We start from the raw sequence: 27,967 nt of genomic DNA, 5'->3' as shown, positions 1-27,967 counted from the left end.
GTATGTGTGCACGTGTGTGTTGGTGGTGGTATTTTCATTCCATCATGTGGGTCCCAAGATTTGAACACCAGTACTCAGACGAAGATGAAGAGTCATCTTGCTGGCCCTAAAAAGCACATATTTTGAATATGCACTAGGAAATGAATAAATAAGAACCTAAATTACTATTGAAATCTTGGTATATGAGTTTTTGGATTACTTATTAAGATTTCCATGACTCTTCATCTTTTATTCATATCTTTCTGTAATTATATAATGTTATTTTACAAAATAGATAAATTTTTAGCTTTAAAAGTTTTACAAAATTTAAATATTTACAAATATAATTATATAAAGTCATTCTTAATGAGTTAACTTATCTTCAGTAATAATACATATTTCTGTGCATTCTTCTTTATTTATAAACTTACCTCTTAGAAGTATATAATACTTTTACCATGATGATATTTTTAAGCATTTTTTAAAGATAAGAGCCAGAGGAATAAATTTTACCACTAATCTAAGATAATGCCACTTATTCCTAAAATTTGTTTGAACTTTCTAGATCCTATTAGTTTCTTGTCTTGTGGATGTAGTATGACCAAAATACAGTTCAAGAAAAGAAGGGTTTAAAGTGCCTCCATTTGGGGACAGAAATGGAGAAGTCATGAAAGTAAGAGTGTGAGGAGACTGGTTACATAGCAACCAGTGTCTGAAACAGTCCCATTTTGTGATTCGATGGAGTCTTCCTATCTCAATTAACCTCATCTGTGGTATCCCTTAAGGCGTGACTGAAGGCTTGGCTCCTACATTATTTTGATTCTGTCAAGTTGACAGATAAAAATAACCATCACAAACTAGGGAAATATGATGAACTCAATAGATTTTACAATTCTGACTATATCTCTTTTTATGTGCCTACTAATTTAATAGTTTCAATAATAATTCTTGTGGATAAGAGAAAATAACATAATAACATTTGTGCTAGTAGATTGAAAAACAATTCCACTTTTTATAGTAGTAACATATATTGGTCCTTGAGGGGAAAGTCCCACAGTTTTATAAGAGGAAGTCTGTTCCCCAAAGGTAAGTATCTTATGTTGTCTCTTGATTAAAATTACAGCGACTATAGCCATGCTGTTAAAGATTCCTAAGTAGCAATGATGTGCAGGAAAACTTAAACAGTTGTGTTGCAAGCTGGAGAAATGTGGGCTTGAGTCTGGATGTTATTGAGCCATAAATAATGAATATATCCCTTTGATCAGTCTTACATGTAGTATATGTCTCTAAGGATTGTACACATTTTGATAGCAGCAGACATTTTCTGTTTTATTAGACTTCTAGCATGGTTAATCTTGTTTTTAAAAGAAGCTGAACTCAAAAAAGTCAAAGTACGTGGATGCTAGGAAGAACAGCTTTCAATTTTTTCTATTTTCTAAGGTGAAAATAGACTTACATTTTTAGAATGAAGAATTTTTTCAGGAAGTATAAGAAACTTAAAAAAAGAAATTAAACCACAAATAATCATCTCACACTACAGTTATCATCCCAGTGTATTTGACATTTTATTACCAATATATCTATAAAGCTATAGTATGTTTAATGGCAAGAAAAGCATGGCTATATTTTAACAATAAATAAATTTATATAATCTAGATTCTAGTCATATATTCAAAAAATGGTATTGTGTGTGCAAAGTTAACAATTTATTTGCTTTGTGGAAACACTAGCTATAATCTAATTATTTGAGAAAAATCTGAGAAACAATGTATTATCTTTAAGTATTTCCCTCATATTATATATTAGATGTTTAAATTGGTTCATTATACAAACACACACACACACACACTTGTATACTTAACTATGTAATATTTAGGATCCACATATGAGAACAAAAATTATTTTTATTTCTGTTTCTACCTTCTTTCTCTTAGTACAATATCTTCAAGATTCATCTATGACCTCAACAGCAGGAAGACTTATAATTATTTTTTTCATACACTATTCTCTGATCACGGTTTGCTATCCCACATCTTCTCCCAGATCCTCTTCACATCCTTTACACCCCATTTAGGAATGAGTGTTCCAAGGTCTCTCGTGCTCTGCACATTGTCCCCTTTGTGAATCTCTGAACTAGTTCTCATCTGCTGCAAGAGGACATTTCTCTGATGATGGTCGAGCAAGACACTGATCTATGGGTGTAGCAGAATGTCACTAGGAGTCATTGTATTGCCATGTTTCTTTAGTAGACAACAGTATTTGATTTTCCCCTAGGTCCAGGGCCTATCTAGTCTCAGGTTCCTTGTCACCCCAGCAGTGTCAGGCCTGGGGTTCATCTCATGGAGTGGGCCTTAAACCCAATCAGATCGTTGTTGGTACTCCTACAACTTCTGTGCCACCTTCACACAGGTGTGTCATACGGGCCAGTCACATTGTCCACTGAAGGTTTTGTGGCTGGGTTGGTATTTCCCTTTCCTCTAGAAGAGTATAGAGTACCTGCCAGTGCTATGAACACTAGTCTGTAGTGTGAAGACTTAGTTAGGCACCAACTGGGCTGCTCCATGTTCACTGAGATATGCAGGTGTTGTCTTCAGCAATAGGACCTTACTATCAGTGCGAGGAGAGCAACTAACTTTGGCAATAGCATGAGTTGTTTGGGTATTTCCATGAAATCCCTTTGGCTAACAGCTCAGTTAGATGCTACCTATTCCTAGCACTGCGGGTTTCACTTGGTGGAGAGAGATGCATAGTTTGGTTTTGGTGTGTCCCTCATTATTTGGTACTTGATTTTTAAAATACAGCTAATCATATGGTATTCTTACCATAGAGTGATTATTTTTTTAAAGGCATTCATAGTAGTAGTGGTTTTGGCTTTGTTTTTGTTTTTAATTTGGGAGTCTATTTTCTTTCCATGTGGGCCTAGGTGGTTGAATTTAAGTGGTTAAGTTTGGTAGCAAGTCCCTTTTCCCACTGAGATATTTTCCAGCCCCAAAGTGTTTTATACAGCTATATATATCCATACAAATAATTAAGAAATACTAGAGCTATGTAGTCTACATCTATCCATGCATACATGTGCTTGTTTAAGTATATGTTTTAATTAATGTGAGCACATTGCCATGGCTGAGATTGCTTTAGATAAATGGTTAACAGGCTTGGCTTAGTGCATTCTTTCCTTACCAGTCATTGGCAGGTTGGCATAAGTAGCAGGCACTCATGGCCATCATAAATATGTGGATTTCAGCTCTCTCTTTCAATGGCATTTACCATCTTACCTGACAAGCATTTCATATTCCAAGTGTCTTAATACTGTTCTTCTCTGTGACAGATGTTATAGTACAAAGACAGAAAGTAGGAATGCAGATGAAAAGTGTCCCGTCCCTCAAAGCCACAAATCAACTTCAAGGGCTTCATTTTAGCACTTTCCACAGGTGCCTGATTGACTACTCCATACACTAAAGAATGAGAGGCAATTGAGGCCAATCATGCCAAACTAAAAGAAGCTAAGAAAGGAGAAACTTTTGATGTAGAGTTCAACTGTAAGAGATAAACAGCACTATTCTACATTAAGAGAAAGCGTTTTCTCATCTCAAAACTCAAAAGAAAATTTTACCCTAGAAATTCTTATGAAAACACTTTTTTGGTACCTACATTAAACAACTTATGTCAGTCTAAGTCTTCATGTTCATCTGTGAGTACTACTTAACTTTATTCAGAGGTGGAAATACCACTTTTCATTCATAGTTGACACATTTCGGGGGGTGGATATATAACCTTGACACTTGAAAACATCAAAATACCTTTCCTAAGGCTTATTATGAAATATTCATTGACAAATTGTTTTCTCATTTTTTTTCTTTTTTAATGTTTAAAATCAATTTATTTGGTGCTGAAGATTGAATCCACAGCCTTGTGCATGTTAAGCATATGATTCATCACTGAGCATCTTCCCAGCCCTCATTTACAATTATCCTGATTAGAACTTCCAATATAGATTACTCCTCACAGCTTTCCATATTACACCATACAACAACAAAATCATTGGATCACCACCATAGAAAACGAGTGTCCAGAGGAGACTATAGGTACTGAAAGGAACAGATTCTCCAGGACCACAACTTGTCCTTGTGAGGAACATGGCAAGGTAATCTGGCTGCCAGGGAGGGCATTTTTCTCTATCTCTTTCTGCTGTGTTTGGATTAAAAGTCCTTGCTCATAGTTAGTTACACGTGTGGCTAATAATCCTTCTCCTCACCAAAACAAAGGCCATGTATGTAAAACCATGAAACATTGGAAAGTTGTTGTTAGGAACTGCAAGGTTGTTCCTTAAGTTAAACTCTTAAAATGGTGAATGGGGCTGAAGAGAAGGCTCAGTGTTTAAGAGCGAGAGCCACTCTTTCAGATACAGGAGTTCAATTCCCAGGATCTCCATGCAGCTTTCAGGGGATCTAGTCCTCTATTCTGGTCTCTTCAGGCACTTCAGGCATTCAGTGCAGGCATGTATGCAGGGAAACATTCATGCCCATAAAATAAAAATAAAGGTTAATTATTTTAATAGAAAATCATTACTCATTCTCAGCTCTGGATTCAAATAAAGAAAAATAGCATGTAGAAAAGATAATCTTTTAACAAGCTTTATTATATTAGATATGGATATAAGACAAACCTAAAAACAGGAGAAAAAGCATTAAATGTAGTCACAAGAGTAAATACAACTAAACTATATAAAACAAAAATAAGTTAAAGTTATTTAATTATCAAAAGGTGGTTACACAGAATGGTAAGATATTTCCCCCCACAAATTCATAGAAGGGATACTACTTTGTTTGACCAAAGATTTTATCCTAGATATTAATAACTTGCATGTGATTTATGACTAAACATCTATTCATGTTCTCAACTGACAACAATTTTACCTCCACATAAGCGCTATCATAGTAAGCAGAATGAGATAATGAAAACATGAATAGTGAAACTTAAGCAACAAAATATGGGGATGCAATGTGAACAGATAGGAGAGTAGGTGGTTGACAGTGAATCATACACCAATCCAGGACTGTCAGTTTTCACATCAAAGGGCTTTTTATTTTTACCAACAAAAGGTCAAGAGATTTATAATGTTCATAAATTTATTTTATTTATTTGTTTATTTACCTATCAATTTATTTATTTATTGTGTGTATGTGTATGTGCCTGTGCGTTTTTGTGTCCACAGAGGTCAGAAGAGGGCATTTGATGGATCCCCTGGAACTAGAGCTACAGAAGGTTGTAAGCTATCATGTTGGTGCTGGGAACCGAACCTGGTTCCTTTGGAAGAGCAGCCAGGGCTCCGAAGCACTGAGCCATGTCTTCAGCCCCCTCAGAACTTTATTTTAAGTTGCTATTATTTGGACTACATTTCACCATATTTTAAATTTTATTTTTTATTGTATATGTGTGCTTGGTGTGTGTGTGTGTGTGTGTGACTACTTTAAAAGTTGGTTTTTGTCCTTCTACAACAGAATCTGCAGATTGAATTGGGATTGTAGGCTTACGTGGAAAGCATTGTTACCCAGATGTCTTAGCTTCCTTTCTAGTTGCTGTGACAAAATACCCCAAGTAAAGAAACTTAGGGGAGAAAAGGTTTATTTTGGCTCACAACTCCAGGTTCTCATCTATCATTGTGAGAAGTCATAACAGCAGGAGCTTTAGAGAGCTGGCCCTATCGTATCCAGCTCAGCTGCTCCCTCCATTTCACTCAATCCAGGGTGTACCCCTTAAAATGGTGCCACCAAATTAGCATAAATCATCCTAGATCAATTCACCTAGTTCAGAAAATCACTCACAGACTTGTCCACAGGCAAACAAAATATGAGCAATTCTTGACTGAAATTCTCTTTCCAGGCATTCTAGGTTATGTCAAGTGGATAATTAAAAGTAACAATTACTCTTGCTGAACCCTATCCTGTCTTTTAATTTATGTCTTATTATATCAAAAAATTAGAACATGTACGTTATATTTTATATATATATTTTATATATATTATGTTTACATTATTATTATCTAAAGTGATGTTTTAATTAACAAATGAATTTAATCTCCTTACAATCCAGGCATGTGACAATTTCACATTAAATTCTGTATTCTGAAATGCATTTAATAGCTACTACTATTTATTGAATACTCTATGTGTCCCATACAATGCTAAACACTCCATATGAAATATGTATTTATATTATACAAATATACATTGTATTAACTCTTTAATAGAATTGTTACTAAACACTAATAAGCACATTGTTAGAAACTGGCTAACAGGTGATAAAATATAAATTTAAGTATTTGAAAAATTGCTTACAATCACAACATTCATGTTAATAGGATATAAAGCCAAGAAGCCTACATTTGGGGGCAGCTTTATATCAATAGATTTTCACTCTTTGTGTAAAACAGACACTGAAGTTCCTACTTTACTAGAAATTACATTTAATTAAATTTGTTATAATTTGATCCTTTTTCAGGATAAAAATATCTAAAGCAGGCTTTCCTACAACTGTATTGAGTTTTAGTCACTCCCCTAAAATTCATTTCTTGTACAATTTAGTCTCTTTGAAAGCTATGTATGCTTATGAAGTAATTTCAAGATAGACATTCATCTCTCATATATTTAGAAAATGAGCAATTTGTCACAATGATAAATTTAAAGGTTAGCACAAGTTTTTCTTGAATTAAATATTGTGTAAATGCCTACCTTATTAGAAGGATAATTTCAAATGCTATTTTATTATAAGGATGTCCTTATTTTTCAAATGGCTAGATACTTTAGACAACTGTTACAAAAAGAAAAAGAGACACAGGCCCCATCCCAAATCACAACAAACCTGAGTTAACACCAGTAGAATGTATAGAAAATGGCTGGTCTTCTTTTGTTTTTCATCCACTACCATCCTGCAGACACTTGGAAATCCCTGGCTGTTTATAGGGACAGCATTCACTTAATGCTGATGAGCATGGGATATTTAGAAGGATCGGAGGAGCTCTGTCATCCAAACAATTGGCTGGCTATTCCTTCTCTACAGCTGCTTAGAAGTGTTTGTGCTTCCCAGGCCCAACTGCCCCCAGTCTACCCACAAAATCTCTTGTATTTGCCCTTTCCAGGGAGAGCCAAGTGCCCCCCTTGAGTGCTCCTTGTTACCTAGCCTCTATGGTCTGTGAATTGTGGCATGGTTTCCTTTACTTTATAGCTAATATTCACATATAAGTGATAGCATGTTTGTCTTTCTGGGTCTAATTATACCTCACTCCTCATATATGTGACAGTTGTATAATTTGGTCTTCTTGAGGAACTCCTAACAATGGGAGCAGGGTCTGTCTCTGACTCTTTTACTGGCTTTTGGGACCCTATTCCTCCTACTGGGTTGTCTTGTCCAGCCTTAATATAAGGCAAGATGCTTAGTTTTACTACAACTTGATATGCTACATTATGTCTAAGGGTAGCGTGACCTTTTCTGAATAGAAATGGAGGAGGAGTGGATGGGGGCAAGGAGGCAGAGAGAAGTAGTGGAAGGGACTGAGGACAAAGGGAAACTGCAGTTGGGATATAAAATAAATAATTTTTAAAAAAATGTTTGTGCTTGACATTGGCCATGAGCTTCTATCCTCTCACATTTAAACTGTTTAATACCTTTGGGACTCTTAAAATTTTCTTTTTTTAAATTTTTTTCTTTATGTTTTCTGTGTATATGTGTATGTATATCACAAACATGCCTGCTGCCCTCAGAACCAGGAAGAAGGTTCAGATTCCCAAGATTTAGAGGTACAGATAGTTGTGGGACTCAAGTGGTTGCTGGAAACGGAACCCCAACTCTCTGCAAGGACGAGGGCTGAAGCATCCCTCCAGCCCTTGCATTTGGCTTTGTAACATGTATGTAGTGTGAACAGCTATGGAGTAGGGGATGAAAACGTTTTTCCAGCTTGCACTGTGCAGTTCAAAGCCATTGTCTCCGAATGGTAGAGTCTGCTTCCATACTGTTTTATCTTACTTCATTTTCCAAAAACTCTTCTTTGCAAATTTTTATTGTTTTAATTATGTGTATGTGTGAGCATGCACTGGTGTGGGGAGGTCCATGAGTGCAGCTGACTACAAAGACTTCCCCTTCCCAAGATCTAGATATAGAAGTGTTTGTGAGCCACTCGATGCATGCTGGGAAAAGAATTTGTGTCCTCCATCAGATCAGTACATACTCTTACACAGTGAACCATTTCTCCAATCACCAGTTTTACAAATTCGTAATCAAGTTCGATGCACTAAATAAAACTCTAAATATGCTTTCCTATTAGTATATAAAATCACCTGTGTGTGTATGTAAGAAAGTGCTGTACTATAGGGATTGAAATCCTTAGCCTCCATTCCATCACAGAGATATTTCTTCACCAAATTGCTGTCACTGGAATTCACTGTTGTTTTTAGAGGACAATGCATAACCTAACCTACTCATTCTTCATCTCTAAATTTCATGAGAGTTGTAGCTTGAGAAATATAAAATGGATTCACTGATCATCATAACATATGTGCAATAAGCTTTTGTGAATTCTTAAAATTCAACAAAATTGATGAATCTACTGCCAAGTATAAAAATAAGTTGTTCTCTTGAAATTTAACTCTATCTAAGTGAAGGTGAGTTTATACAGCTCTAGGACTGGAAAGAAGCTTTTAATGTGATCTAAGTGGATTGAGGTTCTTTGAATTCACTTACTTACTTTGAATTACACTTGCACTGTAGATATCTGGTAAACTCATGGTAATGGGTTTCTAGTTATTGCTATTATTGGAATGGGTAGCAAATTGTTCATGCTGGAGGAATTATATTAAAAAAATCCTAAATTGGTATTTCTTTCCTGGTAATAACAAATACTCATTACTTTCAAGTCAATGTATTGTAACTAGCCCATAGAGTTACCAGTAATAATATCAGCCAATTCTTAAATTCAAGTCAAGAACATTAGAGCTTTGTTTCATCATTTAAAAATTGAAAATTTATAAACAGGGTAGGAAGAAACTGTTTTTCCTCTGGCACTTTCCCCAGAAATCCTGTTATTTAACGCTACTTGAATGGACTCTCATCACCTTGAAAAACCACTTGGTACTTTAAAGTTTTCTTATCTATAAAAGATGCTCTTGAGAATGTCTGTATTACATGTTTATTATGAAAAATTGGCTGGACACTTAAGGATGAAGTCTACTTCAAATGTTTGAAACATAATAGGCCTTCAGATTAGCTCTCCTCTATCATACATAAACACCAATAATTTAAAGAAGTATTCATTTAATTGGGGCATATTGTATTTATAGAAACCTTACCAATTCCAAATTATATGGACTTGCATTCCATTTTTTCTTTTGTTCTTTTTTTTTTTTTTTTGTCTTTGAGACGAGGTCTCTGAGCTCAGATTGAACTTAAACTAGATGTGGAGCAGAGGCTAGCTTTGAGCTTCTGATCCTCCTGCCCCTTCTCCCTATGGAAGAGATTTCAAGGCTGTATGCTTCTATTCCCTTGGATGATTCTCTTAGCCACTGACAAATACCAAATTTTTGTAATGAAATTCAGTGAAACACCAACACAATGTTCTGCTTTATTTATTGACTCTGCCCCAATCAGGTCATTTTAGTCTCTCCCCAGTTTCTCATGTAAGGATTTTAAGACACCTCCTATTTAGTTCTTTTCACTATTTGAATGTGTAGAAAAGCAACAAAGTTGTTGCTAGAAAAAGAAAATCATTGAGGTAAGGAAAACATTCTAGAACCAGACAGTGGTGATGGGTGCCCCACATTGTTCATGGAAGTAATGCCATAAAATTCTAATTGTAAATGAAACCGTTGGTAGTTGAATTTTAATGCAATGAGATGTCAGCAATGGAGACAGACTTTTTTTGTCTCCGTTGCTTCCATATTATCTCCAACACATAAATGATCATGATTGTAAGTCAAATTTTCACATAATTTCCTGTCCAAAGTAGACTTTCTAGGTGACCTATCTTCTGACCCAATATTTTAACTATATGGAAACAAGAATCCAAGTATAGAGTCCTCTAGGTGCAGAGAAATGATGTATACCCTCTCTGAAAAGCATCCTTTTTCCAAATAAAATAGAGTAAGAACTATGCTTTTAAATTATTTTTAAGGAAACTTTGTCCCCAAGCCCCACTTTCTTCATACTTAATCACACAACATCTTCATTGCTTTCTTTTGTCTCTTATCAGGAAGGGCAGAACACTGCTCTATCACCAGAAGCAACCTGGGGAATTCCCTTCATCGGGAATTTGTGCCTTTAATACAGAAAGAACTTCAGAACTAGACTGGGACTCAATATACACTTTAATTCAGATTTTTAAGGAAAGGGTTAAGAGAAAGAAAGGGTGCTAAGGAAGGGAATGGAGCACACCCCAGAGTAGTGTTGGCCTCTCCAACAAGAGTCGTTCTTTACTCTTTACACTAATCAGATGTGTAGGATTATAGTAGGTTTGACTAAAATGGTACTAAGGGACATTATAGGGTCATTGGGTGGTTCTGAGGACACCAGACAAATGTAACAATTGGTAAGAGCACAAAGATGCTAGAAGATAGGCTGTCCTTGCTGTAAACAAATTCATATTCTTGTTTGAGATTTTCAGGCAATGTCTAGGAAAGAAATGAGGCCCTACCCAAGGTAATATATGTTCAGGGATTAACTGGCCCCTGCTACTTTAGCATTTATATATGAAAGTGGAATTATCTCTGTCCCTACAACCTTCATAGTACATGTGGGCTGTTTTGGAATTTTGCTTCTAGCTGGGAAGGGGCTTCAGCCACACTCTAGGATGAGGAGCTCTTTCTCCTTCTCATATCTCCATAATATTCTTTCTATTGTACCTCATTTTTAGGATTTTTAAAAAGGGCAAACGCAAATATGTGTGTGTTTATCAGATATAAGTTCTCAAGTTTACTTTTATTTTCACTAAACAATAAAACATGAATAATTTTGTCTACAAATACAGAATTAATATATCTTTCCCTTGGGTATATAATATCACAGAATGTGGGTCTAATATATGTATTTAATTTGTCCCTTACTGAGGAACATTAAATCATTTAATTTTTTAAGTCCAACTAACAATGTAGCAATAAAGTCCTATAATTGAGTCATCCCATTCAAGGAGAAGTAGGTTGTTAATTCCAAGAGTAGAATGTCTAGGTCCACATAATTTTGACATATATGGGGAGATCTCATTATATGAACTAGAGAAAATTGTTCTTTTATTATTTCTCAGTATAAATTAAAAATATTTTAACAGTGAAGCAAATGGCTTTAATCTCTGTCCAAGGAAACTTTATGAACCTGCAGTAAAGACATTGACGATTGGTTGATGCTGAGTACCCATAACCCACAATGAGGAGGCCATGGTGAGAGAACTGGGAGTTGGAAACAGAATGACACCCCCTCCCAACCCCATACCCACATAGAATATAGCCCAGACTGCTATCAATGTAGGTTCCCTTTCTGCTAAGAATGCTGCCTCACCTTCTGTTATATGAAATAATCTTGAAGTTTATTTCTATTCACATTAGGAAAAAATGCCAAATTGCATTTTGATTTCAATTCATCTAAACTTAATACAAAATTTTGTATTCCTTCCTGTCTCTAGGAGACTGTTATAAGAATATGTAACTAAAAAGTTGAACTTGCCCCCTTTAAAATAATTTATATAGTTTTATTTTGCAATATTGTACATCTTGGTAGTATTATAAGGAAGAAACTTATCAATAAATTCTTTATATCATTATTATGGTTTAAATTGTCTTCCTTCCTCTCAAGTTTATATATTACAACCCTAACCAATATTACCTCACAATGGGACTGTATATGGAGATTTAGTCTTTAAAGAGATAATTAAGTTAAAATGAGGTCAGAAGTGTGGTCACCCTCACAGATTAATATAGTTATGGCCAAATGCACTACAGAGACTCTGAGCATTCTTTCATGTTTAATTTTAAGTAGGAATTATCTTTTCTATGATTATGCACCAATATTTTTCTTCTTAGAAATTTTAAGTTACTTTCTCCTTTCTATACACTTTCAATAAAGAAATACCTAGATAGTAATAATGTCATCACATTGTAATTTATTGCAAAACCATCTTCAATGTAAACAAGGTATCATTGAAAACATGTATTTTAGTACATGATAAACTACTAGGAATTCCAGGGGGCTCTGTACAATTTCAAGAATCCTTACTACAGATAGATACCTCTTACCTCAATTTTACTTTGCCATTTCCTAATACTTACGTGTATTAATTCAACTAGTAACATATAAATATATCTATTGTGATTTCACCAAGCATTTACATTGTACTTACAAATTTAAACAATGAAATCCTTAACAATTTTACCATAAGAGACCCTTTCAACCAATGCTTTAATAACCCTAAAAATCAAAGAAACTTGTCATTAAAAACTGGTCAGAACTTTATTAAAACTGATGTACTAAATCATTGGATTTAAATCCATTTCTAAATTCTGTTCTGTGTTTTATTTTTTAAATTTTTTTTTCAAATTTAACTTTTTGTTGATTTTTGTGAATTTCACATCATGCATCTCGACCCCACTCATCTCCCCATCACTTCCTGTTTGCCCTCTACCTCCTGCTCCTCCAGGAAAAAACAAGATAAAATTAGAAAGAAAAGAAAAGAAAAAGAAAAAGAGAAAAACGAAGACTCTCATTGTGGAAGCTGTAGAGTGACACAATGGATCAGATGGCCCATCTGTTAGATGGGCCTGTGTTAGATGCTGTGGGCAGAAGTTTATTAGTCCATTGCTAGTGTACTTTGCAATGAGTTGTTGGTCTGGTTTGAGGTCTCTGGTTTTTGCTACCTTTGACCTACTTTTAACATCTCAGTTCTTTTGTCTTCCTGTTGATTTTTTTTTTCTCTCCTAATGAGAAAATTACCTTTGTAATCTCCTTGTGTAAGTGATACAAGGAATACAGGATTCCAAAGGGAAGAAGCCAGGAATGATATTTTCCATCTGTATTCCTATCTCTCAGGAAGCTGAGACAGGAGAAAATGAGTTTGATATCAGCCTAGAAACATTATTATATTCTGTCTCAAAAATATAAACAAACAAAAAAAAAACCCCACAAATAAATAAACAAAAAAAAAAAAACTAAAGAAAAATTGACAGGAGAATTATATATAGAGAATCATTGCTTTTTGTTAGCCTATATTTATTTTATGAAATAATGATCTTCATTATTTTCATACATATCTATCATGTTGATGGATTGTGGTCACCCCAGGAGCCCCTCTTGACTCACACTGGCAGCTTTTCTGATCCTGAGCAATCCCCTGTCTACTTTCATGTCTTATGTACATTTTTAGATAGGATAACTTTCCTTGAGTCTGTTTTAAGATCAATGTGTTCTACTTACTAATCAATGATGCCTATATCATCAGTTACTGCCCGAATGATTATATATTAATTACATTTTGTTACAGAGTTAGTTATTCCTCTTTTAATAACTATATTCTTTCTTCTTTATTAAGAAATTTTTTATTCGTTTTACATACCAACCACAGATTCCCCCATCTTCCCTCCTCCTGTTCCCCTCTCAGCCTTCCCCTCCTACCCACTCCCCATTCCCTCCTCTAAAAAGGTAAGGCCTCCTATGGGGGTCAGCAGAGCCTGGTACATTCAGTTGAGGCAGATCCAAGCCCCACCCCTGACTCAAGGCTGTGAGAGGTTTCTCATCTTGATTTATTTTGTTTCTGGTCAGTGCTGTCTGTACCCCCATATGATACACAGCTGTGGTCTGAGTGGGATCTGATTGCTTCAACTACAATGTCTGTCTATTCAGTCCTCTTTAGTCTCTTAACATTCTTTGATATGGTAACACTTCTCCCTTATAGTTCAATTTAACACCAATGTGAAACATTCCTCTTACTTCCTTGTAGCACTCTGTCTTATTATAGATGTGTGGCAGTAGTGTATAGCAACCACAAAATAAATGCAGAATTGTGCAAGGGCCTGTGTTAGATGCTGTAAGCAGAAGTTTATGTCCTGCCAGCAACTTCCAAATACCCAGCAGCCACTTCCCAAGTAATTGACTCAGAGGCTTATTATAAATTATAAATACCCGGCTGGTAGCTCAGGCTTATTACTAGCTAGCTCACATGCTTCTTATCTATGCTTAGCTATGTGCCTTGCTACCTTTGCTCAGTAAACTTTCTCATCTTGCTTCCTCAACATCTGGCTGGTGTCTTGACTCAGCCCTCCTTCCCATCATTCTCAGTTTGGCTTTCCTACCTAACTTTCTATCAGCTTTTTATTAATCAATGACAGTAATACATATTCACAGTGTAGAAAAGGATTGTTCCACAGCAATGTGGTGGGGTACTGCAATGAGAATCATTCATCCACCTCATGCAGTCATGATGACTCTGAAGAGAATGCAAAAAATGGGTGACATCAGTAGAGAAGTTCAGATAACCCAGAATGGGAGAAATTTGTTTTGGTGGAAGGTGGGAATGAATTTAACTTTGGCTTGATGAAACTATGACAGTTACTTCAAGGAGGCACCATTTAAGTAAAGATTGAAGTATGGACAGTATTTCATATTTGTGGCTGAGAAGAGTTCTGTATATCAAAAATATAACATTTTCAGTGGCACAGAATTAGGAATAGTAATAAGTATCAGAGACAAGCATCCCTCTTCCATTCCTTTATCCATTCTTTCATGAAGTGAGTCTCAAATGGGAGCTTCTCCTTACAGCATGCTCAACAGGATAACATAAACGAAGTAAAATCAAGTCCCTGAGCTTCGTTTTATTTGAACTAGCGTTTATCACTGTACCATACTAGAGTTGTTTATTTTAATTATCATAACAATCTTTTGAGGCAAGTGCTATTGCAGTGCTGATTCTGCAGGTGGGGAAATTAAGGTAGAGGGAAGAAATGTGATTATTTATGTGCCTATGCAGTGATAGATTCTGAATTTAAATTTGGGAATCTGTTTCCAGAGTCAGTGGTCTTAAGCACTGCATCTGGTAAATAAACATCAATGTGTTGAGAAATGTCCTCCTGGGTAATACAGAAAGACAGTGAATGGCCTTGAATGATAACAAGCAGAGGAGTCTGACAAAATCAAAACTATAATTTAGAAAGATAGTTCTAGCAGCAGTGAATATTGATTTTGACTGGGAAATGAAGCTGTGTAAGTGAGTGGCTCTCGCTTTACTGCAGATGACAGATGATGAAGTTTTGAGTTAGGTGGTAGCTGTAATGATACACAGAAGAGAGTTTTATATGGGTGGAATCAACAGGGATTGGATCAGAAAACAGCAATCAAGTATAACAGCAGAAGCATCAGTCAGGAGTCCACAGATCACAAGTGATAGAAAGCCAACTCATACTCACATAACAAAATCAAAATGTATTGGTTCATATATTTGAATCAAAGCAATCTTGTCTCTTTCTATTTCTAAGATTCGCTTTCCTCTTAAGTGTTTCATCTTCAGACAGGCTCTATATATGTAGTAGTGAAGATGTCTCCTGGTAATTCCAAAATTACATTATCTGGGAACTAGAAATTCCCAATAAAAAGAGGACATCTTTTCCGTATGTTTTATATAATTTAGCAGATAATTGCAATGGTTTAGCTTGGGTCAGATGGTGAGATTCTAAGCCAGAGGTTAGGGAAGTCCTGTTTGAATCCCTTGAACGGGTGATCAGGAAGAAACATGTTCTTAAAATTAGGATCTAGAAGACAGACAATGAATAGGTTACTATCTCACAAAGAGGAAGGTTGATAAATGTTGTCTTTGTGATGTAAGCATGTGGAGGAAATGACAATAGCAAGTTTGAGAGTAAAATTAATAATCATCCAAGGATATATCAAGCTTGAAAATCTGGGTAAACATGACTTCAATCAAGTTTGAAATTTTGAACATTTTTGAAAGAAGAATGGTAAGTATAAAAAAGAAGAAACCAAGGCTTGTAGTGCACACCATTAATCCTAGCACTCAGAAGGCAGAGACAGTGAATCTCTCTGAGTTCAAGGGCAGCCTGCTCTATGTAGTAAGTTCCAGGACAGCCAGAGCTACACAGTGAAAGCCAGTCTCAAAAACAGAAATAATACATAATAAATAAATAAGTGAGAAGCCAAATGTATAGACAGATGGTTTCTGGAGCAGTAAAATTTAGTAGCATTAAGAAAAGGAACTGTTGTTGGTATAAAAAGACACCCAGAGTCAAATACTAGCATTGAAACTCAGTTAAAACTCAATTCAAAGGAGGAAGTGGTTTCTTGCAGCAAAGCCATGTGGAAATCATGAAGGAGCTGAGGAGTGATATTTGGGAGGGACAAGAAACAAACCAGGGCTGGGGAATTCACTCAGTTGGTGAAGTACTTGTCATTCATGCATGAGTTTGCTTCCCAGCACTTAGGTAAAAGGTGAGGAAGTCTGGGCTCAGTGTCCATTCAGCCTATTCTGTCCAGTGAGACCCACTTTCCAGGGAGAGACCCTATTTCAAATAATCAAGGTGAACAAGCCCTGCAATATGATATTCAAGGTTGCTTACAGATGTTTGCCTGTGAATACTCTTCCATACTCATACATGTGAATATGTACATATGAATACATGTGTGTACACACATATAAATTAGTAACAATTTGGAAACAATTTCAAGTAGAATACAATCATGTGGTAAGGAGTTAAAAAATAAGCAAATAAAAGAAGTGTGGCCATAGATTCAAGGCCAACCTACCAAATATCCAGCTCTATAATTGTAATATTGCCTTTGTTTGGCTGCATCAAAGCATGCCCATATATGTGGTCAGTGAAGGTGTTTCCAGAAGAATCACAAAGTTGCTAAAGCACCTTGCTCTGTGTAAGGTATCTGGCCCTCACTGGATCTGCCGAAAGGCTGCACTCATCAGAGAGGCTGACTCAACCCCACACAAGAGGGAGCATCTCATACCTGACTGCTTTGGCCTAGGATGTTGGTCTATTCTTTTTTGAATCTAGCTTAAACATTGGCTCCTCTTGGCTTTTATGCCTGTCAGCTCGCAGAACTAAAGGATTCTGTCATTTGAACTTGAAATAGGATTACAAATCAGCTCCCCATATCACCTGGTTGCTGGTATCAGATCTCAGGAATTCACAGCATCATTGCAAGAGTCAGTTCCTAATAACGTGTGTGTATGTGTGTGTGTGTGTGTGTGTGTGTGTGTGTGTGTGTGTGTAATGTATTCTGCACATGCAGTACACTCGCTTATTTCAATGTCTCTGTGTTAATGTGTTTGTCTCTGTGTGTACTTTGTATGACCCACCCCCATCTTTCTGTGTGTATTTTTATCCAAAGTCAGGAAGCAGAATGAGAGGAATGCTGGTACCCAGCTAACATAACATTTTATTAAGTCTAGGACCCTAACAGATTGAGTGCTGCTGCCTACATAGTTAAGGTAGCTCTTCCTACCTTAGTTAACTTTATCTAGATAATCCCTTACTGGCATAGCCAGAGAACTCTCTCCTTGGTGATCCTGGCAAGTTGAAGTTTTATTAACCATTGCAACATTCAATTCCACAAAGATGCCATCTGTGAGAAAAGCATAGACAACATAGGAATAGCCTGCATTAGTGCAAAAATAAAAGATTGCATGTGTGCACACAGGTCACTGCCCATGACTAGGGCCCAACGACCATTTGAAAACAAACACCTTGAGAGCCCCTGGGTGGAAATCTCCCACTGAACATAGTCAACCCACAAGATTATGAGAGAAATTAATAAATAATATTTAATCCCACGTTGTTGTTGCATAGCAAAGAATAAAGAGAACACACATCTCTGAAGAGAATGATGGAGTGTGTATGATGCAGTCATCTAGGTTTCTGTTGTGTTTCACTTTAATTTATGACGCTGATTTGAAGTTTAAGTGACCTGTGAATTTGTATTTGAAAGAAAAAGTCGTCCAGTAGTAAATGTGTCTAGAGCTGGAATACATGATAGAAAGTGTATCAAAGAGGAAGACTATCCTGGCCAGAAGGATAATTACCTCTATCTGTCAGAATAGATAAATGGGAGGAGAGAGGGAATACAAAATCTGAGGTGTGCAGTTAAAACTATGAGAGGAATCTATTTGTGTAAGTATTTTTGAAAAAAAAAAGTAGCCTATTAATTTAGAATCAAATTCTGAAGATGTGCATCATTGGACTTTTTAAAGTATTAAGGCCCACCACCTAAGCTACTTCCTCTTCTCTCTGGTTCCCAGTGATTGGAATCACCCCAAGACCACTAGGAAATGCAAAGTCTTCAACAGGCCTCATCAAGCTTCAGGTCCCTTTTAACTGAAGAATTCCTTTGACTACTATCAATCCTTTCCTGACTTGCCTCGGGCACTGAAGTTATGAGCTGTAGCACTTAAAGATTCATTTAACACAGTTACCTCATTGCTTTTTGCTCAGGTGAAATGGAAAAAAGTCACAGATATGATTTTGGCATTGCAGCATTTTGGCAGATCGGCCAGTTTATCTTCTGCAGTGTGCATGGTGTAAACACTTCTAACTTTTATGCTCTGAACACGTATCATCCTTGAATGCTTCATTTTATTGGTATAGAAGTAATTTCTGAAGGTCACTCTATATAATGCATGAAAACTTGAAGGTTCATGCAATTTATGTTCATTTTAGATAATATCATACAACATTTAGGAACTATCAACTTTCATTCTCTAAATGTTTGATCTAATAAATTTAAAGATAAATATGTTATCAGCCTTCTGTGAACATATACCTGATGTTGGCTATGAAAAATCATATTCAAATATTGATTTAAAAAATGTAAGCTCTTCTACTTCTTTTCTTGAGAAGATTTTAATTCCTCTCAGCCACATATCACTGGATTTAAGATTGTGACAGGAAAAAGCATGTTTAAGAGTGTAAAATTAGCCGGGCGGTGGTGGCGCACGCCTTTAATCCCAGCACTCGGGAGGCAGAGGCAGGTGGATCTCTGTGAGTTCAAGGCCAGCCTGGGCTACCAAGTGAGCTCCAGGAAAGGCGCAAAGCTACACAGAGAAACCCTGTCTCGAAAAACCAAAAAAAAAAAAAAAAAAAAAACAAACAAAGAGTGTAAAGTTATAGGAAAGAAAGAGACAAAATGTAGAGTGCGATTCTCTCTCTGGCAGCTGTCTTAGTTAGGGTTTCTATTGCTGTGAAGAAATCCATGACCACAGCAACTCTTATAAAGGAAGACATTTAATGGGGTAGCTTACACTTTTAGAGATTTAGTCCATTAATCTCATGGTGGGACATGGCAGCATGCAAGCATACAAGGCACTGGAGAAGTAGCTGAGAGTTCTGCATCTTGCAGGGAACAGTAAGTGAACTGAGACACTGGGTGATATCTATGAGACCTCAAAGCCTGCCTCCACAGAAACACACTTCCTCCAACAAAACCACCCCTACTCCAATAAGCACTTTCCTCCTAACAGTGCCACTCCCTTTGGGGATCATTTTGTTTCAAACCACCAAGGCAGTTCTGTTCATTTGAATCTTGTTAGATATAATCTCAGGCTATTTGAATGTATTTCATCATTATACACTCAGCACATAGATATTTATGTTACTTAGGTGCCCTAAATTATGCTATTCGCCTTTTATGTAATGGTTGAAAGATGTTCCCAATCTTTTTGGGCCCTGCTTACTTGATCATAGCCCATGTGATCTACTCACATTCCATGTAGATGAGAGCTGTGCATGTGGCTTTGTAGTGGGCTTTTTCATGATTATAATGCTGAGGACACTATTAGTAAACATCCACACCTCTCCACCTGTATCATTATTCATTATAGGTCTTCCTATCAGATGGAAAAAGACATTATCTTCCCCAGTCACAGGGAAAAGAAAGACATCAGCAAAGGACAACATCAGACAAACTTCTTTTAGTGGTGCTTTTAAAAACCTGCCCCATTTCTGGGCGGTGGGTCGTGCATGCCTTTAATCCCAGCACTCTGGAGGCAGAACCAGGTGGATCTCTGTGAGTTCGAGGCCAGCCTGGTCTACAGAGGGAAATCCAGGACAGGAACCAAAACTACACAGAGAAACCCTGTCTCACAAAACAAAAAAAAACCCAAAAACAAACAAAAAAAAAAACCCAAACAAACAAAAAAACCCTGCCCCGCTTTAGCAGTTCTCCTCCTCTGGACACTGAGAAGGACATGTCCAGTGTGTCCATGTCCATCCCACAGCGACTGCACTTTGGGTCCAGTGTGTGAATCACTTCCCTAGCCAAAGGTCAGCGGGGAAACAGACACAGTGGACTCCCACGTCCAGCTGTCACTTTCTGCTCCTAACATTCAGCCTGGAGGAAATCTTGTTCCCTTGTGACGCCGCTCACTTCCCTGCCCATGTTCCATCAGCACGTTATCTTCTCCCTATAATGACTTAACCACGTCCCTGCTCTCTTATGTCTTTCACAAATGCATGGATTAATACTCAGATCTCTCCTTCTGTGTCTTCTTCACAGTCTGTCTGCAGGCTGCTATTACTTCCTATGATTTTGACTACCTTCAACACCCCAGAAGACACACGAGCTTCTCTCCTTAGTGTCTATGTGCATATTGGAATATCTCCAATATCTCTAGCATCTATTAAGTTAATATTCATCCTTTCTATCATTCATCAAGATCTAACCTATCCTCCTGTATTTGACCATCCATTCATTTAACCCAATAGCCAGAAATACAGTTAAACTTTATTGCTGCCATCCTTTCATACTGGACATATATAAACAGCAATTTTCTCATGTTTCTGCTTACTATCTTTCCAATTCTAGCACTTCCTTATCAAACTAACTACAAACTTCTATGAATATTACCTTCAAATTTATGCCTCTGTTTTTACCTTGCACTTCTTTAATTTAAAAGATTCTCTGTTTATCTACATTATTATAAAATATCTCTTTTTTCAAACTAGGAAGAGAACCTGGGATATATGCATGCTGGGAAAGCACTTTACCTCTGATCCACATCCTCAGCCTACAGTAGTGTCTTAATTGGTCCTTTTGGGTCTGTTCTCTTACATGTTGATAGCTTTCTGAATATGGGTATTAGATTGAATTAAAGAACAGACTCACTGTGATTTACCTGCTCCCATACTGTAATATTTATTTTCTGCATCATACTATTTGTTATTGTCTTAAATCTACATAGCTGTCCTGAGCTCAGTATTAGGCATTCCCAGGTCTGCTCCCAGACATTTTTTTGTCCAGCCTTCCAATAATCAAGGTTGCATGAGTGATGTGAAATTCCTAGAATATTCTTTACCTTTGATAATGTGGGTCATGACTCTGTTGTATATGTCTCTCTCATTCTTTCCAAAGTTCCTATCACTCCCTACAAGCATCAAAGGATTCATGAGGTTTTTCTGATATCTTTATTACAAATTACCGTAATATAAAATGAATTGTTTCTTTCTTGTGGATTCTACTATAGTAATTAGAACCTCATATAATTATACATCTGTGTCCTGTTAGATCTAGTAATAATATGTACAGTGTTTTAAAAATATTGAATTACCTTATAAAATTAACATATAAATGAGTATATGAGTCAAAATATGTGATTCTTTCTGTGTCTCAGCTTTGCTCATTCCTACATACATGGAAAATGTCATGACTAGTATAAAGCTAGTCCTAGAGTATTCTGAATATGTCTGCAAATCACAACCTGCTGGCTCAGTTGTACCAACTATTTGCAAGTCATTTATTTGAAAACCTAGAATGCATAATGTGTTTTGTAATTTTCAACTTGTCTCTTTATATAGGAACTGCCTTGCTTTCAGCAACTCTACATTGGGTACTATTACTATAAAGTACAAGAAGTAAACGAATATGTTCAAGGACACACAGGCATAGCGAAGTTGCTAAGGATTTTGTTTATATAAGCTGGGTGTTTTTAGCAATCAGACTTCCTCAATTTCAATCCCAGCACACCTCTCCCACTGCAACATACCTGATAACTCCATGCCTCTTTCATTACCTCTAAAATCAGGACAACAGTGACACCTACCTCAGGGGTCTTTTCAGAGGTAAATGAGCAATGTATCTGTACTGCTTAATAGTCTAGTGGTCAGATAGATAATGTTTTACAAATATTAGGTATTATAGGACCTCTGAAAAAGAAATTATGAAATAATCTTTTTGCACACTGTGAAGATGTGTCTTTGTCAAGGCACCTTCTGATTAGTTTAAAAACAAACCAATTGACCAATAGCTAGGCAGGGAGAGATTATGCTGGAGTGCCAGACTGAAAGAACCCTGGGAAGAAGAAAGATGGTGTTGCCAGCCAGACACAGAGGAAGCAGGAGATGAACATGCCATGCTGACAAAAGATACTGCCACTTGGTAGAGCATAGATAAGAAATATGGGTTAATTTAAGATATAAGAGCTAGTTAGTAACAAACCTAAGCTGTCAGCTAAGCATTTACAATTAATAATAAGTCTCTGTGTGGTTATTTGGGAGCCAGCTGCTGAGACAGAGCTGATGGGCAGGACAGAAAAGTCCACCTACAGTACTAGACAACAATTTAAGTTTATAAATTAAAAATATATGTCATGTGACTTTGGACACTATCACTGTGGTGGATGATTTTCATTGTCAATGGGATTGGATTTAGAAATTACCTAGGAGACACACATCTACATGTGTCTGCTAATGCTAACTGTGGAGAGAAGAACACATTAACTGTGCATGCATACTTCCATGGGCTAAATAAAAAAGAGAATGGAGGCTAAGCTGCAGCATTTATCTCTGTGGACTAGTAGGGCCAGCTCTATCTTACTGGTGCTATGATTTCTGCCACCATGATTAACTCAATATTTTCAAATAGTAAACAAGAACAAAGAAAGCCTTCTTTCTCTTAAGGTACTTTTTTGGGGGGGTATTTCTCACAGAAAGGAGAAAAGTAACTAATATTATCACTGATGACAATAAAAAAATCTCCTGGCCACATGGTTAGATGGCAAATTACATCTACTTGGATGATACTTAGATGACCCATTCTTATCATGATCTAGTCTCTAAGAACTAAGAGTAGTTGTTAAGGCTAAATGCATTTTATCAGGAAACATATGTGGACACCCTAACCCACTCCTGTATTTTAAAATACAAATGTATTTGGAGATAGGACTGTTTAGAAAGCTGTTGAATTTAATGGTCTTTTAGGTCAGGCCTTTCTTACTCCATTCTGACTTCTATTCTAATGAGAAGAATTTTGACTCACAAAGGGATCACAGGAATGTGTGCAAGAGAGGACAAAACAGGAAGATGCTCTTTTCCTATAGAAGCTAAAAAGAAAGCCCTTCAAATAATTAAAACCAGAAACATATTGACCTCAAACTTCCAGTATCCATCACTGAGAAAAATTGGGTATTTTTAAAAACTAATCCTCAGGACTCCTTTTCGACAACTGTTGAGAGCTAATAGAGAGGGAAAGCCCCTACTCATCATTATCACATGGTTTTGTCAAAATACAAACTGAGTCTAACTAAGGAATGAAGATATTTGTAACTTGCTTCTGATTGGGCCATAAACATACCACATTCTTCTTCAAGGATAGACTTTGAGCTTTTGCAAAATTAATGAAAATACAGTAGGAAATTACAAATGTCAGTAATCTAGGGTACAAAGAGGTATTGTTATCATCAAATTTTAACCTAAGTTGTTCATTTTTGCATATTTTAAGTTTATATCAGTAGGTTCCATCTACTAATTACTTTAAACAGTTTCTTTAAGCTTTGGGGAGATTTTCATGAGCAAATTGGACCCTTCGTTAAATGATAATTATCCTGGATCAAAGTTGAAGCTATTATTCAGCTTCAATGGTATCCCAACTCAATAAAAGGAAAAAAAAGAACTCTGAAATAATTATGTTTTAGGTCCAGTTCATTCATGTAGCATTGTTAACTTTTCCAAAGATCTCTTATTTCTCCCACTTCAAGGTTGTTGTTTGTTTGAGATAGATCTCAAAAAGTAGCCCTGAATGCCAAAAATTTTCTATGTAGATCAGGCTGGCTTTGAACTCACAGAGATCTGCTCAGCTCTGCCTCTCAAGTACTAGGATTAAAGACATGTGCCACCATGTTCAGTCTTCCATTTAAAGTTTTATAAGAAAAAGGCAAACCTTAAAAAAAAAAAAAAAAAAACCAAAGCAAAATCAAATGTTTTAATACTCTTTAAACAAAGAGGAAAAAATAAAATCTCCAGTGATAAGAAATCTGCCTTATTGCAGTTATTTTTATAACTGGAAAGGCAGAACACAGAATATCAAGCAAGAATTGATGGTGGTGTCAATGTGCTAAAAAATGTCACTGGGATGGCTCAATTGCTGTATAGTTTTCTTGAGAGCACTAGCAGTCTTCCAAATGAGTTATTATCTGCTGCCATGTCTTTAAAAAATAGAGTATCTGAGTCTCATGCTTCTCATTTGAATAGTCTTCCTATTGGATGGTGGCCAGAGGAGGCAAACATTTTGCCTTTATTTCCTTTGTTGTTGTTTGTTTGTTTTCAGATCATCAGTGCCTGCTTCTCCATTCATTCAAATTTAAAGTTGAAGTGCTATTAGCTTGTAGAGTTCATCTATTGTTCAGATTTTCCAGTTTGCATTGCACAGGGTGAAAGGCCACACTCAGAAGCAACACTACAGGAAGCTACAATAAAATATATATATGTTTATTACTTATTGAATATACTGTTCTAAGATCAATGCTTTGTCCTAGTTTCCACAAGGTTATTATTTCAGGGTTTTGTTTTTTTTTTAACATTAAAAAGTTAACCAAATAGTGTGCAATTATAATATATTCCCTTATAAATTTAATAGACATTATTAATGGAACATATTCAGTGTGCCAGGCACAACAGTCCTTAAGATAAAAGGAAGATAAAACGTGTTGCAAAAAAACAAAACAAAAAACCAGGCTGTATCTGTCTCTGTTTCTCTCCCTTCTGCTGTAATAAAAATCTCTGTGTATAAAGTGGGAGTTTGGGCACCAAATGTATAAAGTAAGGACATGACCTGACCACTCCCACATTGACAAGAAGGTTTTTATTATAGATATGAGGGAGAGTACAGCCAGAGGCATCTGGAAGAGTCCAGAGCAGGAAGAGAAAGTAGTACACTGAATATGGCCAATAGACTGAATCAGGTCATGAGAAGGAGGGTGGGCAGGGCTGAGGAGGGAGAGAAGGAGAGCAAAGAAGAGAGGGCCAAGAGAGAAGGGGCCGAGAAAAACAAGAGACAGCCAAGAAAACCAAAAGAACCAGAAGTGGCAGGGTTGTGTCTGAATGAGAAGATAGGTGAAGGTATAACGCTGGGGGATGTCCTTCTATACTCTGTGAATGTGTTGTTCCCATTGGTTAATAAATGGACTGCTTTGGCCTATGGCAAGGCAGCTTAGAGGCAGGTGGGAAATTCAGGATGGAGACAGGAAAAGGAGAGGCACAGAAAGAGAGGAGATGCCAGCTGCCTCCAGGAGAAGCAAGATGTGGAAGTCCCAGGAAGCCATGGCTACGTAGCAACTTATAGAGTAATAGAAATGGGTTGTTATAAGAGATAGCTAGCAAGAAGCCTGAGCCATTAGGCCATACAGTTTGTAAGTAATATAAGCCTCTGTGTGTTTACTTATCCAATCAGCTGCAGGTCAGGCAGGACACAGGAAAACTTCTGACTACAGTGTAATGATAAAAGAAAGGCAAAGTGAGTACATTTTAGGCCCTGCCAAGGTATGCCACAAAGTGAACACACTACACACAATGGAGTTAGTGTGTTGTGGATATCGTTCTATATAAATAAAACACTGATGGCCAGTGACCAGACAGGAAGTATAGGCAGGACAAGGAGAGAGGAGAATTGGGGAAACAGGAAGAAGGAGGAGGGACACTGCAGCCACGGCCAGGAGAAGCAGCATGTAAAGATGCCGGTAAGCCACCAGCCACATGGCAAGGTATAGATTTATAGAAATGGGTTAATTTAAGATAAAAAAAAAAAAAAACAGTTAGCAAGAAGCCTGCCACAGCCATACAGTTTATAAGTATTATAAGCGTCTGAGTGATTATTTTATATGTGGATTGTGGGACTGCGGGCCTTGGTGGAACTGGAGAGAAGCCCTCCAGCAACATCAGTGCAAGAGGTTTATTGGAGGAGAGGAGAGCAAAAGGCCCTGTTAGAGTGAGGACATGAGTGAGGAAGGCAGACTAACAGACACAGAGACAGGGAGAACAGGGAAGAGACAAGAAGAGAGGAAAGAGGAGCAAAAGGCAAGAGAGCGAGCTGTGTCTGGTGGGCATTTTTAAGGGGTACACATGTCGCATATCAACGGTGGAAAGGCACCTGGTGATAGGTGATGGATGACATAACTGCCTTGGGGACAGAGCCCGGCTGCTGCTTCAGCAGGAGCTGATACAATGGAAGTCCCTGAGCTGGAAAGCTGAGAGGAGCCAGGATGCCAGCATGGACTTTGTAACAGGTGTTTGCAATGCTGAGAGAGCCTGGAGGCCAGCATGAGATTTGGAATACTGATAGACACCACAGTTAGCCATTTGGCCTGAGTTTGTTTTGGTTCTGACACTCTGCACAAAAGATCTGGAGGTAGAAGGGGGCTTACATTTTATGGTGAGAAAGTCAAGACAGCAGTAATTTGAAGAAGGCGGTCATATTATATCCAATAACAGAAGAAGAAAACTGTGAATTCCTATGTTCTGGTTATTCTTTCTATTGTATCCACCTCTACACCAGGGAATGAATCTCCTATAGTTAGATGGGCCATTCCACATCAGTTAAAGCCAGTAAAACAATCCTTCTCAGCCATGCCCACAGGCCATCCTAAACCAGACAAATCTTTCCCAGTACTCTATCAAGTGAGTATTGACACTAACCATCATAATACCTGAATTGTTCAACAGTATAGCAACTAGTCGTGTGAACATTTTAAGGGTGAATTATAATGAATGAAAATTAAATAAAATATAAAATTCAATTAGCCATACTATACTCTCAAGTGCTCAATAACTCTGTGCCATTAGCTACAAGAAAGGTCAGGACTACAGAGCCCTTGATCATTGCTAAGACTGATTTTCTGGTTAAAAGATTTGCATGTGTTCATGCATGTTTATTATGGTAAAACAAAGCTAATTTTATACATAATGAATAGCACTGGAAAAACTCAACTTATTAAACATAACCATGTAAGCTGTTTACATATATGTAGAAAGTATATGTAAAAGAGATGTTATTAGTACTGCTTTTTCACCAATGGAAAATATTTATTCTAAGCAGACAGGCTTTCAGTTACAACAACAGACAGCATCCTGACTCCCCTGCTTCAGGAGGATGGGCATTAGCATTGAACAGTTACAGAATTTGTGCTCAAAGGGTCAAGGGGTCACATGTAAGGGTTAACAGAAAAATCTATAATAGGTGATCACACAGGCACCTGCGTTTCTAAAGGGATAAGGGATCAAATATGCAAATTAGAGAAAGAAAGCTGGGCTTAAGAACCAGCTGAGAACAAGGAATCAACCCAAGCACAATCTATATGGATTTCATTGAACAGGTCGTTTACTATGCCTTCTACATACATTGAGTATGAAACTTTACAAGTGACCTCCATGTCATGCTCTTACAAAAACAAGATGAATCACTTTCGGTTGTGTGGGGTCATGGTAAGATTAATGTGGTAACTGCAGCATGATAATTTAATGCCTCTATGATGCTTGTAATTCAATTAATTTCTTAATAAATGCTTGTAGTTATTTGCTTCTTTTATACACTTCTATTTGCATGTGTATCTATTTATTACTTGAAGATTTAAGTGACATTGCCCAGTATATGGACAATAACACTAATGTTGAAAAATCAGCATTCATAAGCCATTAACTATAACATCATGAAAGAGAATGTGATATTTTCTCTAAGATGT

The 27,967-nt window shown here is 36.8% G+C and overlaps 1 protein-coding gene across 3 annotated transcripts in view; it reads left to right on the top strand.

Moving 5' to 3' along the window:
- Positions 1-27,967, top strand: part of Naaladl2 (N-acetylated alpha-linked acidic dipeptidase like 2) — a 1,293,636-nt gene that overhangs the window by 975,021 nt on the left and 290,648 nt on the right. The gene's annotated exons all lie outside the window — the stretch shown is intronic.

Source organism: Peromyscus leucopus, chromosome 6 (assembly GCF_004664715.2).
Source record: "Peromyscus leucopus breed LL Stock chromosome 6, UCI_PerLeu_2.1, whole genome shotgun sequence".
NCBI lineage: Eukaryota > Metazoa > Chordata > Mammalia > Rodentia > Cricetidae > Peromyscus > Peromyscus leucopus.
This window is presented reverse-complemented; position numbering and strand designations above follow the sequence as displayed.